We start from the raw sequence: 23,932 nt of genomic DNA on the forward strand, positions 1-23,932 counted from the left end.
AAGTTGAAATTAGTGTTGGATCGTGTTTCACCACTTTGAGACAAATTTTGGGAAGAAGAGACCACAAATGTGGAAAAACGAGTCTTGGTAATTTCAACATGGCAACGCAGCATTGTTACCGAATTTTTGACCGAAAACTGCACACCGGTACTCTCCGTATCTTGCTCCTGCGAACTTTTTCCTATTTTTTTAGTTGAAATCCACCTTGAAAGGACGCCGATTTGAAACTATTGAAGACATCCAAAAAAATTGAACCGCATACTTAAAGGCTATTCCGAAAGAAGCCCTCCAGGCAGCATTCGAAAGCTGGGAAAAACGTTGGGAGATTTGAATTGGTTGCCAAGGGTGGTATTTCGAGGGCAATAAGTATGATTAAAGGGTAACTAATAAATTCAAGTGTTTATTCAAGCAGATTCATCCTTTTTTTAATATACCTTATGTACCCCACTACCAATGCATGAATTGTACTCCGAGTAAATCTCTCCTGCCATATCATTGGGGAAGTAGAGTAAGACTGTCCATTTTCACCCGTGCTTTTCGATGCATTGTTAGAGGAAATGGTAAGAAATGAGAAAGAAATGGTAAGAAATTAGAAGGTAATGGAAAAGATGGTGGTAGAAAAGAAATTTGGTGAGTAAAACATCAAACAATTTGGATTTACGAGTGATCAAGCTTTATTTAGCTAGTCAGCCAAGATATCTCTGAAGAGTACGTACCACTGTGATTTATACGGGTTGACAATAAATGATAAGAAAACCAAGGTAATGAGGTTCTCAAAAAATAGAAAGGTTAAAGTTAAGCATTACAATTGTGGAACATGAATGACAGTAGACAAAATAGTTCTATTATATCAGAAGTGTTTCAGGCGATAATGGGAAAAGCAGGGAGGATTTTAAAAGATGAGTTATTGAGACAAAATGATGTGTCGATTGGTGGCTTTTGTGACCTGGGTGTATAAGAGAATGTCGAAAGTGAAATGAACAGGAATGAAGTCCAAGGGCGTGAGAACTTCACAAACCAGAAGCGGTGGCGGGGCCAGGTCCTTTCTCTCTGCCACTTGCGGTTTCCCAGAAATATCTGGAGCACGAAAAAGTAAACAGCTTGGGTGAATATCCAGAGGGGTATTACAGCATCCGTGAATACCATTTCCCATCGCTTCCCTTACCTGTCACCCTTCCCCCTTCTATCACACACCAATAAATATCCCGGAATGATTGCGAGGACAACTTGCTCTGGGTGTATGTGCTATATAACTCTACACGCACTAACGAATACTATGCACGAGAATTTAGAAAAAATCGGTGATCCTTCAACTCTCTTAGAGAGGGTTGAAGGAATATCATCCCTTCTCACTTTTCTTTTCCTCGAGAAAAATATGGACATGCTTCGGAGGATTTGGTGCTATGGGTATTGAGAAGGACGAGGGATCAGCCAGCTAGAGTGGAAGACAAATTAACTAGAGTTTTATTGGAAATATGCGTATTTGGTTTGTATAAGTTTGAAGCAGGCGGAAATAATGGACGGAGGAGATAAGAATGGATGAAAGGTAGTGGGATGCTGAAGTGAGCATGTTTGTGTATTAGTACCGATTGGTGATTCAAAACCTATTTCTGAGGGATGAACTGCCTGCTCGTATATTGAGCAGTTTCAGTGATGTGGTGATTTTCAAGCATAATTAAGAACTGATAGTAGTCATTTCCCACAAGATATCTGGTAGAAAATTGCTATTATCCGTTCTTTATTATACTCGAGGAAGGGAGGCCTTTCCAGGAAATGGAATGAATCTTCAATGAATGACGGTGGGGAGTGAACTATTGGCTGAAGGTAGTGGTCTTCAAATGCAAATATTCTTTCCGTTAGGGCGCTACGGGAGGATGGAATCGGGCGTCCGGGATTGTCAGGTTTTTGGATCTTCGGGAGGAAATAGAAATGAGGGGTGCGTGAGTGGGGAGGGGAAAGAAAGGCAATACCTCTACAAGGAGAGATACCTTCATTGAACCCATTGGAAGAGAGATATTGAATGAGTTCCTCCTGAAGTGCAGGGTTTGGGTCTTTGGGTATTTGCCGGTAGGAAGAGGTATCAGAGAGCTGTATGTTAAATTCCCTTATGTCATCTGTTGCATTTGGAACCACAGCCGCCGAACCTTTGTCAGCAGATGTAATTATTATATTTGGATTGGTAATTAGTTTTCTTATCATCATCAGTATTTCAATCCTAAGATTGGTTTACTGCACCCTCCATTCTTCCCTGTTCAGTGTCAATTCCCTCACCCTCTGATAGGTTCCCTGTTTTACACGCACGCACACACACATACATACATATACATACATATATATATATATATATATATATATATATATATATATATATATATATATATATATATATATCCTCCCACGGGGTCGTGGTAGTCCAGGGGTATAACGTTGGACTACTGACAGGAGGGCCCGGGTTCGATTCCTGGGCAAGGCTCTCTGGGCACCCTCAGCTCCACCCAAGCTATGTGATTTTTCGGGTACTAGGTCTTCCTGGGTAATCATAACCGGCACAGGGAAAGGTAATTGGCCCCCTACCCTAATGGGTAAACTCTACCATCAACTACCCAACTTTCTGGTTGATTACTGTTTATATGACCCTCCAAAGGGCTAAAACCTTGACATGTTGGAAGGGCATGCGCGTTCCGATGATCCCTAGAGCTGTGCTGGCGGGAGCAATGATTATTACTCCTGGTAGAGTCATCCATACCGGATAGGTCGAAGGTTAGGAGCCGGACGAAAGGCAATCCACGCAGCGTCTGTTTCTCATTGAGGTGGCTGCAAAGGCGCCTGACCCCAGTGCGGCGGCTATTGAGTCCTGGTGTCCCGTTAAAAACTATTGAGGAAGGCAATAGGAAACCACCTCAATTATTATTCCCAAGAATTTTTTGATGGACAGTGTAGCGAATCTGGCATCTACGGGGCTCGGTCCAATCGGCCGTGTGATGTGCCCGGGAGCGGGAGAGGCAAGGTTTCCGCGGTCATCTCACGAAAGCCTGGCAAAGCAAAAGCAAAACCAACAGTAGGAGAACAGAATACGCAGAAAAAATAGACAGAATTAGTTAAAATAGGAACGTGGAATGTTAGGACAATGTTGAGAACAGGAAAATTAGATAATATAAATAATGATATCACTAATCGAGAGGGATATAATATACAATCAGGACGTATTTAACTTTTTCGTAGATTTCGAAAAGGCGTTTGAAACAGTAAATTGGGAAAAAATATGAGTATATCGCTGAAAATAGAAATACATTGGAGGGACAGAAGGCTACCTGTCCTATCCGCAACCTGTACATGTCTGAGACTGCTCATTTGCGAGTGGGGAACAGAGAGTGCAGATGGGCAGTGTTAGAACGACGAGTAAGGCAGCAACAGCGGCATGTTCATTATCACCGGTGCTATTCAGCGTATATACAGGGTTCGTCCGGAAAATAAGTGTACTGATTTTTTCCCGCCGCTCCAGGCGCGCCCAGCACCGCTCTGACGGGCTGCGATTGGAGGGGGGTATGTTGGCAAGCGACGCTGAAAAAGGCAGTCGGCTCTGAGCTGTGGTGTAGTGAGGAGCTCTGTTAACGCGGACCTCCACGCTCGACCCACGTCACGGAACGCGATGCCGAAGTTTTTGGAGCAGCGTTATTCCATCAAATTTGCGGTAAAGCTTGGGAAATCGTCTACCGAAACTGTCGGTATGATTAACCAGGCTTACGGGGAGTCAGCCATGTCCAGAAACATGCTCTTTCGGTGGCACAAGATGTTCGTGGAGGGCAGAGAAGAGGTCGACGACGAACCACGGCCTGGACGCCCATCAACGACACTCACCGACGAAAATGTGCGAAAAGTTCGCGATGTACTGAACTCTGATCGTCGTCTTAGTGTTTGGATGATAGCAGAGCAGTGTAATGTGCCAAAAACAATAGTGCACGAGATTATTAGGGAGCAATTACAGATGCGAAAAATTTGTGCAAAGTTGGTGCCGAAAGTGCTCAGTGATGATCAAAGACTCAATCGTTTGGAAATCGCGACACAACTTGCGGATCACTGCAAAAATGATGCACATTTTTTAGAGAACGTTGTTTCGGGTGACGAGACGTGGATCTTTGAGTACGACCCGGAGTCGAAGAGACAAAGTGCGGAGTGGCACACCCCATCATCACCCCGTCAAAAGAAAGCTCGCATGAGCAAATCTCGGATCAAGGCGATGCTCACTGTCTTTTTTGACAAAAGGGGAGTCGTCCACTACGAATTTGTACCTGAACGACAAACTGTAAATGCTGCATTTTACGTCCAAGTGCTCGACAGGCTTCGAAAACGAGTCGCCCGCGTCCGGCCAGCGATCAAAAACATCTGGCGGCTGCATCACGACAATGCGCCGTCTCACACCGCGCTTATCGTGTCGGACTTCTTGGCCAAGCACGGCGTGGCAACGCTGCCGCACCCGCCCTACAGCCCGGACTTGGCACCACCGGACTTCTTTCTGTTCCCGAAGATAAAGAGGAGTTTGAAAGGAACGCGATACGGGACTTTGGACGCCGTCAAAGAGGCCGTGACGACGTGTCTTCGAGAGGTTCCCGATGATGCCTTCGCGGGAGCGTTCCAGGAATGGGAACGCCGCTGGAACAAGTGTATCGACTCACAAGGGTCCTATTTTGAGGAATATTAGCTTAAGATATGTAAAAGTGTAATACATTTTTTTTCCTGAGCTCAGTACACTTATTTTCCGGACGAACCCTGTATGTGGCGGAAATGATTTAAGAGGCATGGGAAGAATTGGAGATAGGAATGTAAGATGGAAAAATGGCGGGGAAATTGTAAAATTAGTTAGATTAGCCGATGACCAAGCTCTAGTTTGTTAGTCAATCAAGGGGTTGCAAGCATTGATGAGTGAATTGGGAATTCAGTGCGATAGATATGGGATTAGAAGCAATATAAATAAAATAAAGTTTATGCAATTTTCCAGAAAGACACAGGCTAAGCTTAGCATTAAAATAGGGGGGCAAAAACTAGAGCTAGCGGAATAGTTTACGTATCTCGGAAGTGTTTTGGACCAAAATGGTCAGAGTGGTAGGGACGAAGAATTGCACCAGGGTAAATGGCTTTCACAGGGAGGAGGGAGTTGATGACAGGGACGACAGTAAGGATGTTAAGAAGAGGGTTGTCAGAACTTTGATGTGGAGCGTGTGGCGTGGAAACGTGGTCACTGATCAGGAGGATGGACATAAATTGGATGCTTTTGAAACGTGGGGTGGGAGAAGGATGGAGAAGGTGAAATGGACCGAAAGGAAAACAAATGAGGAAAGGCTAGGTATGGCGCGTGAGGAGAGGGGAACGTTGGAAGAGATCGTGAAAAGGTAGGAAAAACGGACGAAGGGCGTATTGGTCAGCAGTGGGATGTTGAAGACTGTGTTAGAGGGGAGAATATTAGCCAAACGAGGAAGGGACAGGAATAGGATTGGAATGTTAGACGGGAAGAAGGAAGTACACAGAGATGAACAGGGTCTTTTTCTAGAGTAGGATGAATATTTATTAGTAGTGTGGTTGTCTCCATCCAAATCCTACCTTAACCAGTAGATTACCTAATAAGTAATCTACTGGTTAAGGTGTCTATACATATACTCATATATACATATATGCATATATACATAGTTACATATACACATATATGGATGGTAGAGTTCACCCAGTACTAAGCCCGACGACGTGTGAAATTCACACCTCAGGGTAGGGGGGCCAGTTCCTTTCCCTGTGTCGGTTATGGTTTCCCAGGAAGACCTGGTACCCGAAAAATCACATAGCTTGGGTGGAGCTGCAGGTGCCCAGAGTGCTTTGCCCGGGAATCGAACCCGGGACCCTCGGGTCAGTAGTCTAACGCTCTACCCCCTGGACTACCGCGACCCACATATATATATATATATATATATATATATATATATATATATATATATATATATATATATTTATTTATTTATTTATTTATATTACTTTTTCTATGCCTTGTAAACCCGAGCGCCATGGTGAATTATTATTCTCAGATACATTTGAAACATCATTATAGAAAGAAATCGGGATAATAAAATATCCCAAGGTGGGCTATTACTATGTTGTTTCAGTTTTTAAATTTGTCATGTGTCACAGACCCTGATTTTATAACACCATATGCCTTAACATTATATTCGAGTAGAGAACATCAAGGAAACTTTTGTGTGAATTCGTCTATTTTGGATGATAAAATGATAAATATGAGGATAAAAAGTGGACTATATTTTCACAGAATCCAATATTTCCCTCGGAGGGATTTCTTTGAAGAGTAGTCCAGCAGTCAAGCTTTATGATGGACACAGTCCCGCCCCGCTAAAGCTGCAGAAAAGTGGAAATGGAAGCAAACATTTTCGATGACAGTCTAACATGAAATTTTAACATGGTCACACTCTTCTACTGACTTGGGCTTTGCGTCAACGAATTCAGCGTCCTTGCATGGTATAAGCATGATTATGCTGCTCACGCAATAGTTTAGAAAAATGGCCCGAGGCCATTGTTCTAATGTGAATGCCAAACAAGGCCTTCCCACAGTCAGTCACTCTTCTTTCACCGCCCGGTCATCTTCAATCTCCAGGTCTTGAGAATTCATGATTTTCGCGGTCAGCAAATTAAAAGAGATAGAAAACATATAAATAAACAGGTTAGTATATTTTTTGTGACAACTTTCGATGCACCCGACATTTTTAACAATGACCTAACGTTTGAAACTTAGGCCAAAATGAAGTAGCAGACCTGTTGAAATTAGGGAAAATTCAATGCCAGACACTGTCCTTGAATTTTCCCGCGCACAGTAGTGACCCTAGGTCAATGCACAGCGGAAGGAGACAGCTAAATGTACATGCTTGCATTATTTTCTCGTCTTCAAGTGAGCCGGTCGTTGTGTGCAGGCCACCGGGTGAAGTGCTGTCATAGATGTCCATCTACGTCAGCACCACACCCTATATTTCATAAGACTCAGCAGGTGTATAAACACCAGCTAAAATATACATAGTTTCAGGCTTGACTTTGTGGAATTCCTTCTTGATTAGGGTAGAAAAAGAAACTTTTCATTATTTAAGTATCAAGTATTGTATTATTAAGTATTAAATCTTTATGTGGTAGTGCAAAATTTCTTTTTCTGCCCTCAACTGCTGAAATGGTTCTTTTGAAACAAAAAATGACAGCAATGATTTTTAAGGACATCATGTCGTTCTGGAGTTTTGAAAAATTTTCAACAATTCGCCAGGGAGAGAGATGTAGTATATTCCCTCACATCCACCCCTGTGGATATGCACCAGTCCTATCTTAATGCATGGGGAAGAGGAGGTGATTCTCACGGGAAAATTATTTCCATGCACCACGGTGCAAAAACAAATATTCCTATTCTATTCTATTCCACGACAAGGCCATGATCGAAATTCGACCGTGGGAAGAAACCTTGGGGTAACATATTCAACCTCGGGTTAATCAGTACTCACCAGTTTTTCAAAGCACGCAATATAACGGGTGACAATTAAAATTAACGACTGGCCGAAGCAGCTGTTCCAAAAAAAAATTTCGCAGCCGAAATCCTCTTTTCGCACTAAATTGAGAGCGATATGCCACACTGAATTTTATCTCGTGCATGAAGATGAATGCATCAGATTCTTGACGGTGGATCTCAAACATTGGTGTGTCGGACACATTTCAAGATGTTTCAGAGACATCCCGTGCCAAAGTTATGACATTAGAGAACGTATTGTCATCTCAATACGATCTCAGATTAATCTCGGAAATGTTCCTCTTTACCTCTCAAAGGTGAAGTGAGTTAAGGAGACATTTGATACTTCTCCAAGATGCCTCACATTAAGTGTGTGGGCGTTTGCTGTATAGGGAAGGAATTCAAGAAAATTAATCTTAACAACACATGGCTTCACTCTCAGCTTAGAGCAAACAGAGTGTAAACTCCTAAGCTTGTAGATGAGAGAAACGGAAAAGCATCTCTAACCATTATCTAACCTAAGTCGGACCGACGACTAACTTAAATAGTTCTTCCCCCTGGTACAGTTCTTCAACAGTAACTTGCTTCCATCTCTTCCCAATATCTCAATCTTCAGTTAGTATCTTTTCATGATAAACTCGAACGCTGTGAGGTTTTCTTTTATTTCTCTGTATTGTCCCTTCACCAGTTAATAAGCCGTTTCACTGTTTCCATTCGTTATGCTGTCTTTGATTTCCTCGCAGTAGATTTCTATTCAATCTTCTCGTATGACGACGTTTCGCAAATTCTTATAGTTTCATTTCTTAGATTCTTGTATTTTCTTCTTTTCTCCATGTGGTCTCTTATTACAACTGTGATCCATGGCCACGTAGAATATGCCGCCTTCCTCACGAGTTGCTGGCCTGCTACTTCGTTTTTGATATTCTTTATTTTCTGCCATCGTCCTTCTATGCTAGCCTCAATTATTCCTTTTATTTTTCTGTCGAAGGTCGCGGTTAGGCAGGAAACAAATAGAGCGAAAAAGGCTCGTTGGAAGGCGCAGTGTGAGGATATCGGCAGTTTACACAAGAAGGGTGAAATTAGTGCGCTGTTAAGGAAGGTGTAAGTACTGCCAGGAAGAAAGAAGGGAAAATCCGTACTTACTATCAAAGATACGTCAAGAAAAATATTAACTGAGCATGGCATTTTGAAGAGTGATGTGAAGAATACTTAAAGAGGATCTGTACGGGTATAGTAACGATATTAGGCCAGCAAGTTTAGACAGGAGAAGCGTGTGACGTAGATGAGGATGGCTTAGGTCCAGGCTTACTCTATGGCCAGATAGAAAGGGCATTAAGAGAATTGAAATCGAATAAGACAGTAGGGATAGATAAAATCCACGCGGAAATATTTAAGGGTTTAGGAAAACATGGAAGGAAGAGTGGCTAATTTTGGAGCATTAATGAGTGAGGAATTTGGCCTGTAGTCAGATCAGTCTCAGATAGTTCCCATCCCAAGAAAGGGAAAAGTAGCCGTACGTGAGGATCATAGAAAAATATGCTCGTTTTTACGCCCAATTAAAGTGGCGCTTAAAACATTAATAAAATAATGGAGGAGGGAAAATGATTATTTATGATCAGCTTGGGTTCAAGAAGTGGAGAGACACTGCGATGTCATAGCAATTATGTGATCACTAGTTTAAAGGAGCCTTTTAAATATAATCAGGATGGATTGGTTTATTTCGTAGAATTCGAGAATACGTTGGACAGAGTGAATTGGGTAGAATTAATGAATGTGCTACAGCAGATAGGAGGAGATTGGAGGAATAGGAGACTTATCCCCAATCTGCATACGTCACAGAGTGCTCAGATGCGAGTGGTGGATGGAGAGTCGGGAAGGGCAATTTTAGGAAGAGGGGCAAGACCGGGGTAGCCATTATCCCCCGTGCTTTTCCAAATGTACGTGGAGGAAATTGTAAAAGAGACATGGGAATAACTGGAGATAGGAATGAATACCAGCGGTGCGTTCATAGAATCAGGTTTACTGAACGCATTTGAAAATCAGTGAGATATGTATGAGATGAAAATCAATGTAAATATATACATGAATGATTATAAAGGCTATGAAGTTTTCAAGAAAGGGGGAGTGTAAGTCAAACGTTAAAATAGGAGGTCGATATCAAAAGTAGACGGAGTAGTTTACCCATCTAAGCAGTGTTTTGGACCAAAATGATCACATTAGACAGGAAATAAGAAGAATAATTGAGTTATGGAAAGAAACTTCCATAAGGAGGAGAAAATTGACAACAGGGACGTTGAATAATGATGTTAAGAAAATATTGGTGAAAACTTTTACATGAATCGTGGTTTTAAACGGCGAGGATACGCAGTCTTTGGAGCAAGGCGATTGGCGTAGATTGGAAGCTTTTCGCGGGTATGGAGAAGAATGAAAAAGTTAAAATGGGTAGAAAGGAAAACAAACACAGAAGTACTACGAAAGGTGGAGGAGAGAGGATGGTTGGGAGGAATCCAAAGGAGGTTGGGAAGGTGTACTACGCAGAGGATTTTGATTGATGATGTGATGTTGAGGACTGTGATACAAGAGAGAACGTTTGCCAATCGAAGGAAGGGGTAGACAAAGAATAGGCCTGATTTACGGAATGGAGTATGCGGAATTAAAAATGGTTTACTGTAGTGTCTTACGTCAGGTTTTGCTTTCTATGGAGGGACAAAGAAATATCGGTGATCATTCCAAAATCTACCTTACGCGGTAGACTACCTAATAATAATAATTAAAGATGAAGGCTCGATGGCAAAACTGGCTTCACAAAAAACATAATTCATTTCAGCCCATTGGTTAAGAATTATATTAATCAGAAAAATTTCATCATTCGATTGGTTACAAGAGTGGCCAATTAAATTAGAGCATTTCATACTATAAAACTTACGGGCGTAGGAGTCAGAATTATTGGTATATCATCTTCGTGGAACTAGGTTTAGTTACGTAAGGACAACTACTATATGTCTTAGAACTAATCTTGCATTCTGTTCATTCCACTTTTAAGAGTAAGTTTATTTTTCCATTTAATGCATACGCTTACCGTAAATACAACTTTCTTACAATGATTAAGTAGAAATATTGATAAAATTACTGTATTATTTTTTACGCTAGAGTTTACCAATACTTGACACAAATAATTCCATTTTCAAGTTATACATCCTTAAGTACTAAGTCGATAGCTCCATTGGCCATAATTCTATTCGGAGGCTCATACTTTCCTTTAAGTTTCGATGCATCTAGTAATGTATTTCACTGAGCATGTTCTGTGCAATCGTTCACTATGTATATGTACTATGTAAGAAAAAAACTGAGAATTCTTCACAACGGAACCTGAGGTAACAGAGGTGAAGTCGCACTTCCACAGGTGATTATTTGATACTGCGCAACACGGACCTCCCGAAAACCGCATCACTCTACCTTCGCGGTTAGCCTTGAAAGGTCGAGTGTCGATCTCAATCCTACATTCATTCAGAAATAACCCTGGGGAATGAGTAAATCCATCTACTATGCCCAAAGAGATTCCTATAACTAATGATATCCCTTTATCGGCATCATTAGGGGATATGTGGCGAATACAGGGGTTTTTAATTGAACTCCATGAACACAAATGGCATCGTGTCTTTCACTCACCTTCCGCTGGAATATCATCCATGACGAAATGATTGGAAATAAACTTCTCCAACTTGTTCGCACTAGTTTAACTACATGGAGTGATTCATAAAGCCTGTACCCAAGAAACCATCCCTTAAAAAATATCTACATTTACGTGACGCAGTGGCGTTGTGGGACTCCAAGCATTCCTTATAACCATTACTAGTTAAAATAAGCATGAGGTAGACCTATAGTATTTCTAACGATTACGTCTTTTGGGGTGTCTAAACTAAGTGTCTCATGCAGAATTCAATTGCTTTCTCTCCGCAGTCATTTCACCGACCTAAACCATAACAACCTATCTCATAACCATCTTTTCCTTCGTATACTGATGCAACCCTTCACTAAAAAATGCTTCCCTCCAGGAACATCCGCGATTATATCCTCTAACTGATCGTCTATCCTATCGACTTCTTCCTCCTTATGATTGCTTGGTGACATGTTTACGTACCTGAACATTGACCGAGTTCGTCGGTTCTGCTTTTAATTTACCTGAGTAAAATTTTATCCGTTGCTTGCTCTTTGTGGACTACGATCCTTCAAAACTTTTTCATTCATATTTTGGCAACCCCTCGTCGGCTCTCGTCACCTCCGCCGAAAATTACTTCATAACTATTACTCCAGTAATCCCCGCTATCCTTCCATCTCACCTCGCAAGTGCGTAATCACAAATCACAAAAATGGAATGCGTAGACTCGATTAAATATCTAGGCGTTACCCTCACTCACGACCTCTCCTGGGAGAAACATACACCGTTAATATGTGGACAAGTTAGCAACAAATTAGGATTTATTAGAAGAGTACTAGGTAAATGTGATGGAATGGTCAAGGAGAAACGTTATCTTTCGCTGGTTCGGCCTCATTTAGAATATGCTGCAAGAATACGGGATCCTCACGAAGTTGGATTAATTGCCAAATGGGATCGCGTGCAGCGTAGAGGAGCTAGATATGTAAAATGTTGTAGTGATAAACTTAGTAGCGAATCCAAAATATTAGAGCAGCAGGGCTCGGTATCACTCATGCAGCGAAGGTTAAATTACAGATTGAGGCTCTCGCATAAATTGGAAGGGCGTCTCTTTAGCGGCGATGTTGAAATTGTATTATTACTCCCATCGTACTGCGGTAGGAGAAATCATGGCAATAAAATTAGAGAGATTAAGGGTAGAAAAGATGGATTAAAGATATAAATTTTTCCACGAACGATAAGGGATAAGAATTACATTGTCCGACCGCAGTGACATTTCTTCGTCAATACTAGGTTTCAGTCTTAGGTACATTCAAGTTAACGTAATTCTTGCTCCCAGGCTGATAAGTATGCGCCGACAGTCTTCGAGATGGCTGGTCGCCTCCTAAGTAAAAATTCACGACTTTTATGATAAACAAAGTATTTCCTCCAACGCAGAATAAATATAGACCTCAACAAATTAAAAGGTGATCAACCTGTAGGGATATTCGATAGGTGGTAACCTTGACACTGTAAAATATATTTAAATGAAATATTTTTTTTTATTAAAAAAGTAAATTAATAAATGAAAGTAATTACCAGATTTCATCAGTAATCTCTATTTAGGAAAACAGAACAGTGTTATCGAGGAAGTAAAGATTTTATATTTAGATATACTTTTAGATATCTGGATTCAATATACTGGCATAACTAAACATGGAAATAAGTCTATAATGCCTAATTGAACCTATCACCGGAAGTGAATGGCTTCAATGGCCAAATTTCTAGAGATTTCCGATGGAAATGGCAACCATAAATGTGCGGTTCTCTCAAAGTCCTTCGGGGCAACCTAAATATTGATCGCAGATGCACTGTGTTATGGCGCCGAGACGTACTCCTCGCCTAGATTTAAGCACAAAGTTTCACCGAAAATGACTAGCAATATTGTGACCTCAACTCTCCCGCTTTTTATACGACAAGAAGTGTCACGCTGAACTACAGTCGATCCGAATTTTGATTTACAAGCCATAATAAAGTGTATTAATTGTTTCCATACATTCTAGTCGGTGGGCAAAGGGTGTGTGAGAGCGCAATGGTCTCTATGCTCTCACATTCAGACCAGCATGCTCTCCCTTGTACTTGTATAATACACTGTGAATTCTAATTTTGATTGAATTGTAATGGGAAAATCAGGATTTTTTTCATTCCGTTCTTCGTATCACGCATTGGAATGTCCAGAAACTTTATGCTCGGTTTTTGAAACGATGACTATGGACGACTAAGTGGAAGAATTTCGGAAAAAAGCTGTCCCACTTCCAAACTTCTTTCAAAATATATTAACGTGACGAATGCCAATTAACTGGAGTGGATAGGCCCCGGTCTCCCGTTTTCAAGACATCCCTTTCTTAACAGGGGTTAGTTTTCGGGTGTCTCCCCACCTTTCTAATCGCCTCTTACAACAGGCGGGGATACTGCGGGAGAATTCTCAATAACCCCCCTTATCTTGTGAAGGTAGGGGGATTGAGACCAACCAAAGACATGATAAAGTCACCGCGAAAGAGGAAATGAAGCCTACCCTAGGATATCGCAGTGCACTGCACAGTCCGTCGGATGGCACGCTGTTGACTCATCAAACCTTCGAGGCGGGATTGACAATGCTGCTTCACCTGTGCCTCAACCCTCCCTCCCCCTATCCATTGACCCACCATCCAACCCACCCTCCCCGTTATGTACATAGTGCCATGCCCTTATATAAAAGAATTAAAGAAAACAAAGGAAATACTCAGGTTCCTACTACCTACTGAAGAATAGCAGTTGCCAACCAATTTATTTTATCGAGTACCGGATGAAATGTTCCTTACAGCAACTTATCACCATTTTAATTGAAACTTGCAAATTATTTTCCAGGTCGCAAAGCATTAGCGTCATTTTTGAGCTCATTTACTTACATGAGTGTACGGCATGTATGATCATGGACTAACAATGAGACCCAAGACTGGATTTATTCAATGGTCACACGATGGATCGTTTAATGACGCGCACGCGAATTTCTGGAGGGACACGCAATTGCATTGTTGGCTGGTGGTCTTGGAGGCAGCTGTACGTACACTCGACATTCAAGCTTTCGGCGAGGAAGGGAGCGGTTAACTGCTCGACGCCAGTTGGCTCCAGTGCAAAGCTCGGCGGAATTCGCAAAATGCGCAGTTTCGGAATTGAAATGGGCTAATAATTCGGTCCGCCTCCTTTTCCATCGTCCCAATTCGATTTCACTCTCTCTTGTGCTAAGTATCCCACTAAATAAACCCCCCTAGCCTCCCCCGCCTTACCCCCAGAATTTGGGGGATACCCCCAGAATACGGGAATTTGGTTTCGCCAGTAAGCTTTGAGAAGCGGGATAAGGCGGGCGATCAGAGCTGATGGCTATCCCGGAGTTGGTGGAAACCGCGAGGGCATATCGTCGGGCTACTCAGGAGAAGACTTAAGCGGTCGTAATCACGGGCAGTTCTATATCATTGGTGAGTGGCGATTTCGTACAAGCCCACGTATATTAGGCTTCTTCATAAGCGTGTACAGTGTATCAATTTTCTAATTTTCATGTTGCGATTATCTAGATCTTAGGGTCACTTTCCAAAATTGACAGTTGTTTGTTGGTACGCATGTAGTCAGCCTAAAAAAAATTATTTTGAAATGCGCTTTTTATTGATGGCATCCGTATATACACTGAGCAAAGGGTTGAAGTACGCGGCAAATCCGATCTTCAGCTTGGCTCAATTGTCGATGGTTATTTTCCTGGGTTGTATTAATGATGGTCCCGTAATTGTCATCACTGGGGATCGCGATCTTGCGGTGGGTAACGTACTGGCTTCCCATCCAGAGGGTCCTAGTTTGAATCCGAGAGGTGGCAGGTATATTTCGGTGTTGTCGTGATCCCTACGATGAAGGTGCTTTGTGGAGAGCACTTTGCGGGAGTACACCGTCCGTCGTATGGGATGTTAAACCGCGGACACCTTGGCGCCTTTCGTTAAGAGTGGACTACTACCCACGCTCCACCCCTCCTCTCTAATCCATCCCATTTTGGAGCTAATGACCTCTGCTTTCGGCGACCTTCCCTAAAATTCCGAATATTGTCGATCCTCGGCAATACTGAGATTGCAATTACGGCCGCGGTAGCCTCCAATTCTTGTGCAGACGCATTGAAATTTCGATTTGCGACGTCCAATTCTTCGTCATTGTAGACGCTCCACAGTATATAATCGGATTATCTTATGGTCTAACACCCCCGCTTGGAATTTAATTCGAAATGGGGATGGACTGCATTCGATCGTGTTAAGGGGATAAAATTTCAATCTGAATTTTGAAGTTCATTCCTTCGTACGCGACGGTGGCACCCTAATAAGGATCGTGCTCGCCATCCAAGCACAGAGGCTGTACGCTCACATCTAGCGTCGGGGTAGTGAGCCACTGGAATGTATTTCCCAGGAATCCTTATTAAGAAAACAAAGCAACCGTCCTGGCGCGTTGGAGTTCGGTGAAGTAGGCCACCTATTCCTTATTTTTGTCAGGCTTAAAAAATACTAAACCTGAACCTAAAATACTAAACCTATACCTGAACAATTTTCAGCAACTGTTATCCTCAGAGAATCTCCTCATAAAAAAATATCCTCTGCTGGCATATACGTTGATGTTTTCTGCATCTGGATGGGTTCTGACGGACATTTACATTTTTTAGTATTTCCTCAATTCCAGCGATAAACATTCAAAATTTATTAAGGAATTAAAAGCAGATTGATCCCTCAACTTTCTAGACTTAACTATTATAATTAAAAACAATAGGTTTGATTTTTCCATTTTCAGAAGTGTTATGCAGACCAAGTCATTCACCATTATTCTAGGAACTAATTCTCTCAAAAATAATCGGCCTTCCACGCCATCTTACGCAGAGCATGTTGTATCCCCATGTCTAAAGAGGACACTCTTAAAGAGCTAAGCATCATAAAACAGATTGCTTGAGCAATGGAAATAGAAAAGAATTGATTGATAAACTTTATAACAAGAAATTATCCCGTTTAGCCAAGTTAGCCGTCCATAGTTGTCCCTCCTCTGCAGAAAACCCACTGTGGCGGAGATTCCCTTTTCTTGGCCACTTGTCATTAAAAGTGCAAAGAATCCTTTCAAAAGGAAAGGTGAGATCGGTCTTCTACAGTAAGACAAAATTAAGCAATCCTGATATGTCACACGGACTAAGTGGAACCCCTACACAAGAGTGTGGTGTACAAACTTCTCTGCAAAGACTGCACCGGATCTACATAGGCCAGACGGGAAGGAGATTTGAGACGAGAGTAAATGAGCACCAAATATGGTTCAGAAAAATCTCCACGTCACTCTTTGCCAAACACCTGAGAGATTCTGGCCACAGCAGGAATTTCATCTCCGAAATCCTGCACTTTGAGAAGAAAGGCCTCAATGCGCTGGAGCAATGAAAAATCCTTCTACACACAAATTACAGAGAAGAAGTTTTGACCAACTATTTTCTTTACCCTTCATGTTCCCTATTATTGTATTTTCCCTCATCCCTCACCAACTAACCTGACACCAAGCAAATCTTTTCAACAATGTAGTAACCCCTCCTTGCCTGCTACTTAATCACCTGACAAATTACCTGTTGCCATTCTCCCGGTTCACATTACCCATTCCCCCACTCTTCTGCCAATTAAACCGACCTCAAGCAAACCTTTTTCAACTTTGTATTAATCCCTCCTCCCAGCCTGCTAATTTATCAATATTACCAACCCTCCTCCGGCTCCAACCATAAACTATTAGCCCCACTCTTCCTACCTCAACCAATCCTTTCCTTCCTCCCTCCTTTTCTATCCATCCAGAGATATACTTTTTGGCCTGTATTTTTACCTTACAATGTTATACCATGACGAAACCTAGGTCCTAAATAAAATTTTTTTTGTGGAAAAGCCAAGTTTTTTACTTTCAATTTCAATGTAATAATTATTAGCCATGTCTGTCTAAATCATAAATAATATCCAGATCTTTCATGAAAATAGCAATATAGTATTCACTCGTATTAAACTAGTAATCATAACATCCACATAAGTTATCATTAATCAGCAATTCCATATAAAACCCCAATAGTAATGGGTGAAATAATTAATAGCACAATACCAAACTCATTGAAAATGAGTTATAAATTGTGGTTCCAAATTGAAACTCAGGAAATTCCTTCTAATGAAGTGTTACTTTTCATTGGATAAATTTTTAAATAACAAATAATTGAATGGCTTGTCTTTGAATGTCCGGGTTCTCCATCCGTGTTGGTTGCCTTTTGGTGATGACAGTTTTGCTGGCCATCATGCCTGCGTCTTCAGGTCAAAGGTATTTTTGAAGCTCTCTTGTCCAACAACAAAAAATATCAACATGGATGATGGATATCCATTAAACAATGCGTGGAATAGGACTATCCAATCAGAGCGCAGTATTTGACTACCAGCCCTATACAAAGAGGACAAGAAAGCTTTCAAAAAATACTGTAAAGGCTTGATCCTATGTTCTCACCTGTATCTCTAAGGGCTCATTTCATAGGAAATACTCTTGCCATGGGTCATCCCACCCTTGTCCACAATAAAAAGAATTAATGAAATGGCCCACACCACCATCCCTCAAAAGCATTATGTCAAATTTAATTACAGCAGCCCCAACTTACTCAGTTTGGAAGAGTAGCCTAATCACTTGGGACTCAACTTGCACCACCCTGTCACCCATCTAGCCTTTTTACCTACATTGCTTTCTTCTGTTCCAAGCAGCCTTCCTTCTCTCGAGCGGGGAGTGGAGCTCTCTGGACCCATTCTGTTCATGGCTGTGAAGGGAGGATGAGGAGTGAATGTCGGAGTGAAGGAAGATTGAGCCGTTCCAGTGGGTCAATGGAATTACTGGATGCTGCTCTGCATATTCCAGGTGGGCTTTAATGAATTTCATCAACTCTCGCCGTCAAATTATATCTTAGTAATAGATCCAAAGGGATTTTTTGAAAGATGACTATGATTAAACAGATCGTAATGAACTCTCTTGGCCCGTGTGAAACTCTACAATCCAGTGAATGGGAACATTCAAATCATATCTCTGTCCCATGATATAGTTTTCTTCAACACATGAATACCACATAATGTTCCTATTTTAATTTCAGATTTCTCCAAGTCTATCGACCAGGATATCCTCTGGGGACCACTTAACAGTATGTAAAATTTTGGTTTTCTATGTTGACTACCACATCGCATCATTCTGTTAGAAATATTAATGTAAAACCTAAATCAAACATTTGGAGCAGTTACTTGGCAAGGAAAGATTCAGGCAGATAAATAGCTCATTTTTGTATCTTTTCATGTACTTAAGTTTAAATTTTTTCTAAGGGAAGATAATTACTCGTCAAGTTATACATGTTATTTAAAACTAATGCCACGTAATAATGAACTGGCAAGAACGTTGTAACTTATCAATCGTTAGATGAAATCAAATTTTTTAGAATGTTTTTGCATCATTAGTTACTGGCCAAGTAGCATGACTGCAGCAAAGATGATCAGGTTGGTGCGGCAGTTAGTGCATTGACTTTGCATGCTGAAGGCCTGGGTTTGAATCAATGTGGTGGCATAACTCTTCTAGGATATCCTAATCCCTACTTCGGTGCCATATGCTATAATGGAGTAGTCCATCCATGAAATGGAGCATTAAATTGTGTGACCCCTTGGGGTCTTTACCTTATAGTAGACTAATGCTGATAATGGTGTCCTCTCCCCACCCTTATTCCCAGATTGATATCCCAAGGTATTTATTCAAGCATAAATGAGAAGATTCATGAAATTTAGAGAAAAAAATTAAATTCCGTAATCATACCATATCAGTCTACATTCGAATATCTTGCTTTTCTTGCTTTATATAGTCTTATTTTTATCTTGACCGAATTCATTTAACCCTCTGCCATCCACTTCTGATGCCATGTAGAGAAAATCTAAAAGTAATAATAGTTCAACCCCACAAATCCACAAACAGGGAGATTTTTTAATCAAATTTTCCTAGTTCCGTAACTTGATGAATATTTTCTTCATTGCCTTGAACCCCAAACTGTTCATGTGGTTGAATGATACTTATTTTAATCACAAAATCTCCCAGGCCATCTGCCACCCCTCTTATTGTTGTACTTTTCTAAATTTGTACTTCCTATCCAGAAATAATATTAATGGGCCTCAACTCGTACCCCAAGCCTAGAATGGACTCCATTTTGGAAGAAACTGTTTCTTTGATATCTGTAACATCTCCTATTCATCATCAGTATAACTTTGGTGTCACCAGCTGTGTGCTCTCAACTGAAAGAAGCCACGCTCTCATGTGTGCTCAACTGCATGAGGTCTGCTCAGGTAGAGGAGGGGACAGGGAAGAGAACAAGATTCACACCGCAAGTAGTGAAGAAAAACTTTTCCAAATCAATCTCCTATATCCCTTAAGCTGTTTGGACACAAGTCATCTAATTTCGGACATTGGGAGATTCGGGTTCATATCCCAGTCAAGGCATTTGATTTTTACTCTCTGAAATTGTTGCACTGAACCTGAGATTGCATGTTGATTGAGGGATTGTGGTTGGGGTGTTTTCTCTCCAATGAGTTCAAGGATGGTTGGAGCACTTATTCTAAGGAATAAAGGAGATGGTTAGGGTTAGTTATTTTTAGAAAAAGGTAAAAATAATCAGAGTATATATTAAATTCAATTGGCTTCATGGGCCCATAGTGATGTGAAGATGGTGTCTCTGGTTTTCCTAAGTTTTGGCCGTTTGAATTTTCACTTAAATGAGTTGGCTAGTATCCTCTGTTGAAACTGTTAGCTTATTTGTATGATTTATGTAGCTTCTATGATGAGTTCAAGTTAGAATCAGCTCTCAATGGCCATTCATTTTGCCTCTACAAATTGCATGTTGAGCAAAGGCCACTCCGCACATATTATGCATTCACCAACCAAGACCTGCTTGTTTTTCAATGTCTATATTGTGTTATTGCAAGTGACAGTTGAGTTCTGTATGAATGGACAATGGAAGACTTGCCGCATTAACCTTTCCCCTTGCAAATACCTTCTGGGATGTTTTCAATTATAAAATTATTTGGATTAATTGGAAAAATCCTTTCAGACCAGATAGACAAAAACAGAGGAAAACCCAGGAAAACTAATTCATCATTTCTTAGTCATTACCTAACCCTCTGTTGCCGCAATACAATCTAAAACCCTTCTGTTACCTATTTTCTTATCTCTGTACCAGCCCCAGCCCCCTCTCTCCACATCTTTCTTTGAAATCTTTGCTTTTTTTCTCTGTACTTGCCTATTTTTCATTACCTTGTTTTGCTTGGTCATATTGTCCAAGATAGTCAGTCCAACTGCTGCAGAATCTCACTGAAAGGTAATCTATAATGAACAAGATGTTTTGTCTTTCAAGTGATGTTTCCTGGAGCTCGCATGTCTGAACTGAAAGTAATGATAAATTATTGCTTACTTCTTTTGAAATTTCACTGTTATTAACAAACTCCACTCTCACTGACATTTATGCAGACTTGCCTGGAGTGAAAATTATTACTTGATCTGAGTTGAGAAAATTATTCAATCTTGCTTACCCAAAAGGATCATTGAGTTACAAACCGGTTATGTCTATAGGTCTTAATACTCAGCTTCTCATAGACCCATGCATTGTCATCCCAAATGGGCCTGTGAAAGGTTTTATGTGGGATTGCCAGCTGAAAAACACTAAAAATGTTTTTTGAGCAATTTGGATATCAATCAATATCATGGTTTAAATAATAACATAATTTAAAATATTCAGTGAAACCCATTAAGACAATCCCAATTGCAAATTTCATTTCACTTCCAAGAGGAAAAAGTCCTTGGTTACTCCCAACAATACTCGCCTTGGATATATCATCCAAAAGTGTTCTTAAATGTTTTAGCATTTAAGTGTTGTTTTATTTGAACAGTTTAGGGACTGAGGGGCATGACCCAAGTTATTTTGGTGTAAGGCTGAATGGAGAACGTAGCAGGGAAGGTGGAAGACCTGTCACTGGACATTGGAGGGACCAAATGTGATGCAATTGGCAGGGTACCTTTCCTATCACCGATTATATTTCTTTATTCCTTCAATTTATCCGTACTACTGCATTTCCTGTCTTCTCTAAGCCCTACATCACCACAATTCATTGAGAGAACATTGGTGATATAGTGGGTTGGTGCTGCTTGGTCACATCAATTAGATTACTGCAAGGAATATTTGCACTTGGGACCAAGGTTTGGTCCCAAGTGCAAATAACAAGAGATTCTCAAATGTTTATTCGAAAATGATAAAATATGATAATTAATTGAAATAATGGGCAGACCTGTATGGGGTTGAAAACTGTTTCTTTCCTGTCAGACTCAAAAATTTCTACTTTCTGCGGAGAAATGCCTCATTGATCTTACATCAAAACAGTGCAATTCTATTTGAAGGCTGGTTTCATAAGAGAGGTGTGCTCAAATAAATAAATATTATTTGTGCCATGCATGAAATTCACACAACTGGATAGTAAGATAAGGCTAGTTCCATTCCCAGCTCTGGTTTCCCAGGGAGATAGTGTTAACTGACAAATCGCACATGTAATCAATCAGTCTGTAATGGTCTATGAAGAATTTTGAATGAAATATTGTTTTCAAATATGCACATTTATTATGATAAATTTTGTTTTTAATCATCATAAAAGGTATTAAATAAATGAAACTCCACGTTCGGCTATTGGAGTTTTTCATTTATTTAATACTGCTAGCCATAAGAGCTCAATTCTATCAATATAAAAGGTATTGTTTAAAGAAAATGAGTTAGTGTCAGCTTATAAACTAATTGCTTCCAACATTTGTAATAAATTCACCCTCCTACTTTATAAGGTGAAGGAAGAAATCATATGTACATATCAATGGGAGAAGTCCAGGAGTAGTGCTGGACTGCTGACTGGAAGGCCTGTGTTCGATTCAGTCATGTCTCTAAGGCACCCTCAGCTCCACCCAAGCTATTTTGTGGGTACCAGATCTTCCTGGGAAACCATAACTGGCACAGAGAATGGCACTGACCCCCCTACCCTGACGTGTAAATTTAACACCCTATTGGGCTTAGTATTGAGTGCGCTTGGCCATGAATAAATAGACAGACCTTTGGGTTGACTGCTGTGATTTCTTTGAGGTTTATATCACAGTGGTGCTTAGCATCCAAGTATTTAGTGGTTTTTCATGGCGTGGCTTGATTATTCTTTAGTTTTTATAATAAATAGAGTTATCCCTCTATGATGTAATCCAATTTTTAACATGAAGCATATAAATAAAGACTTTTCCTATCTATTTGTGGAGTAATGAAATGTTTTAGTAAATATTTAACTGGCAGCCATTCCTTTTTACTACCAGAAACCAGCTGCAACTGATGGATCAAATGAACAGAAAGGTAGGTAGGGCCCTGTGGTTGAAGATATAAATTTTAGCTGATTAAATTGAAGTGTGATTTAATGTGTTAAATTATTCAAGCTGGAAAAAGGGTAAACAAAGCCAATGAGTTTATTGCAATAAAGAAATCAAAGTGAAGGCTCTTTTATTGAGTGGCCCTTTGAAATGGTCCTTTAAGACCCATGAAACCCTAAGAGCCTTAGTCACCCACTCCTGAAGATGGCTTATTTTCATTTGATATTTATTTCAAATGTTTCTTCCAATTATCAGGTCCAGGTATGAAAGTTAATGTTCCCAAATCCTTCCAAAGGCTTTTTCTCTCCTCTTTTTTCCACTTAAATTTCTCAAGGTCCAAATTCTTAATCTTAAAGCCGGATAAGTGAATCCGAATGGAGAGTTGCAATGAAATGTGATGAGCATTGATTGCATTCTGAAGTAGACTAGCATTATCCACTCCTAATTTAAGTCATATATTTGTTTTGAGAAAAGAGCTACCAAAGAAATTCCCATTAAATTATGATTAAATCCTGAATTGATTGATTGCATTAATTTTCCTGTTCCTTAACATGGATCTGCCAATAATAATTATATTAATCAACCAGTAAAGGTTATGATGAAAACCAGCTACCAAACAGTGCAGCGACTACCCAACCCAACATACAACACTACAATAGATGCCTCTTCAATTTATTCATACCTCTATTGTAATTTTCAGCACACCATTGCTAATCAAAGAGGTCTGCATTCACATTTACTGCCCGATTATTCCCAGCAATCCCCTCTCCTCCCCCATGATTCATAGTACTTCCCAGTTAGTGAGCTAATCATATGCAGTTGGGAAATTCATTAATCTAAATTCTTTATGCCTGTGCAACTAAGCAAATAAATTTTTATCAGGTTTTTAATATGAATTCCAATGATAGATAAACCTAAATAATTTAAGAATATGACTGACTCTGTGACAAATGGAGAGTAGTTTGTAGAGTTGTGGTGGTAATGTCATGGGGTAAGAGGTTCAATTATTCCTCCAATTTCTCATGTAGACATAATATTCTGTAAACATTTTTAATTTTACTTGATTTGAATTTGGGTGATAGACAAAAATTTATTAGAGTTGCGATAATATTATCCCTGAAATATCAGGGATATTGGTTGTGTCAAACCCAAGGAGTCTTCAGAAACAGTTTTGTTTGCTGCATTGTTTAAGAAGAAATTAACTTATTAGTGGACACTTATGTATTCTATAATTTTGAAATGAATAAAAGTTT

The sequence above is a fragment of the Hetaerina americana genome, unplaced genomic scaffold, assembly GCF_022747635.1.
Source record: "Hetaerina americana unplaced genomic scaffold, ioHetAmer1.1.p SCAF_2, whole genome shotgun sequence".
Lineage (NCBI taxonomy): Eukaryota > Metazoa > Arthropoda > Insecta > Odonata > Calopterygidae > Hetaerina > Hetaerina americana.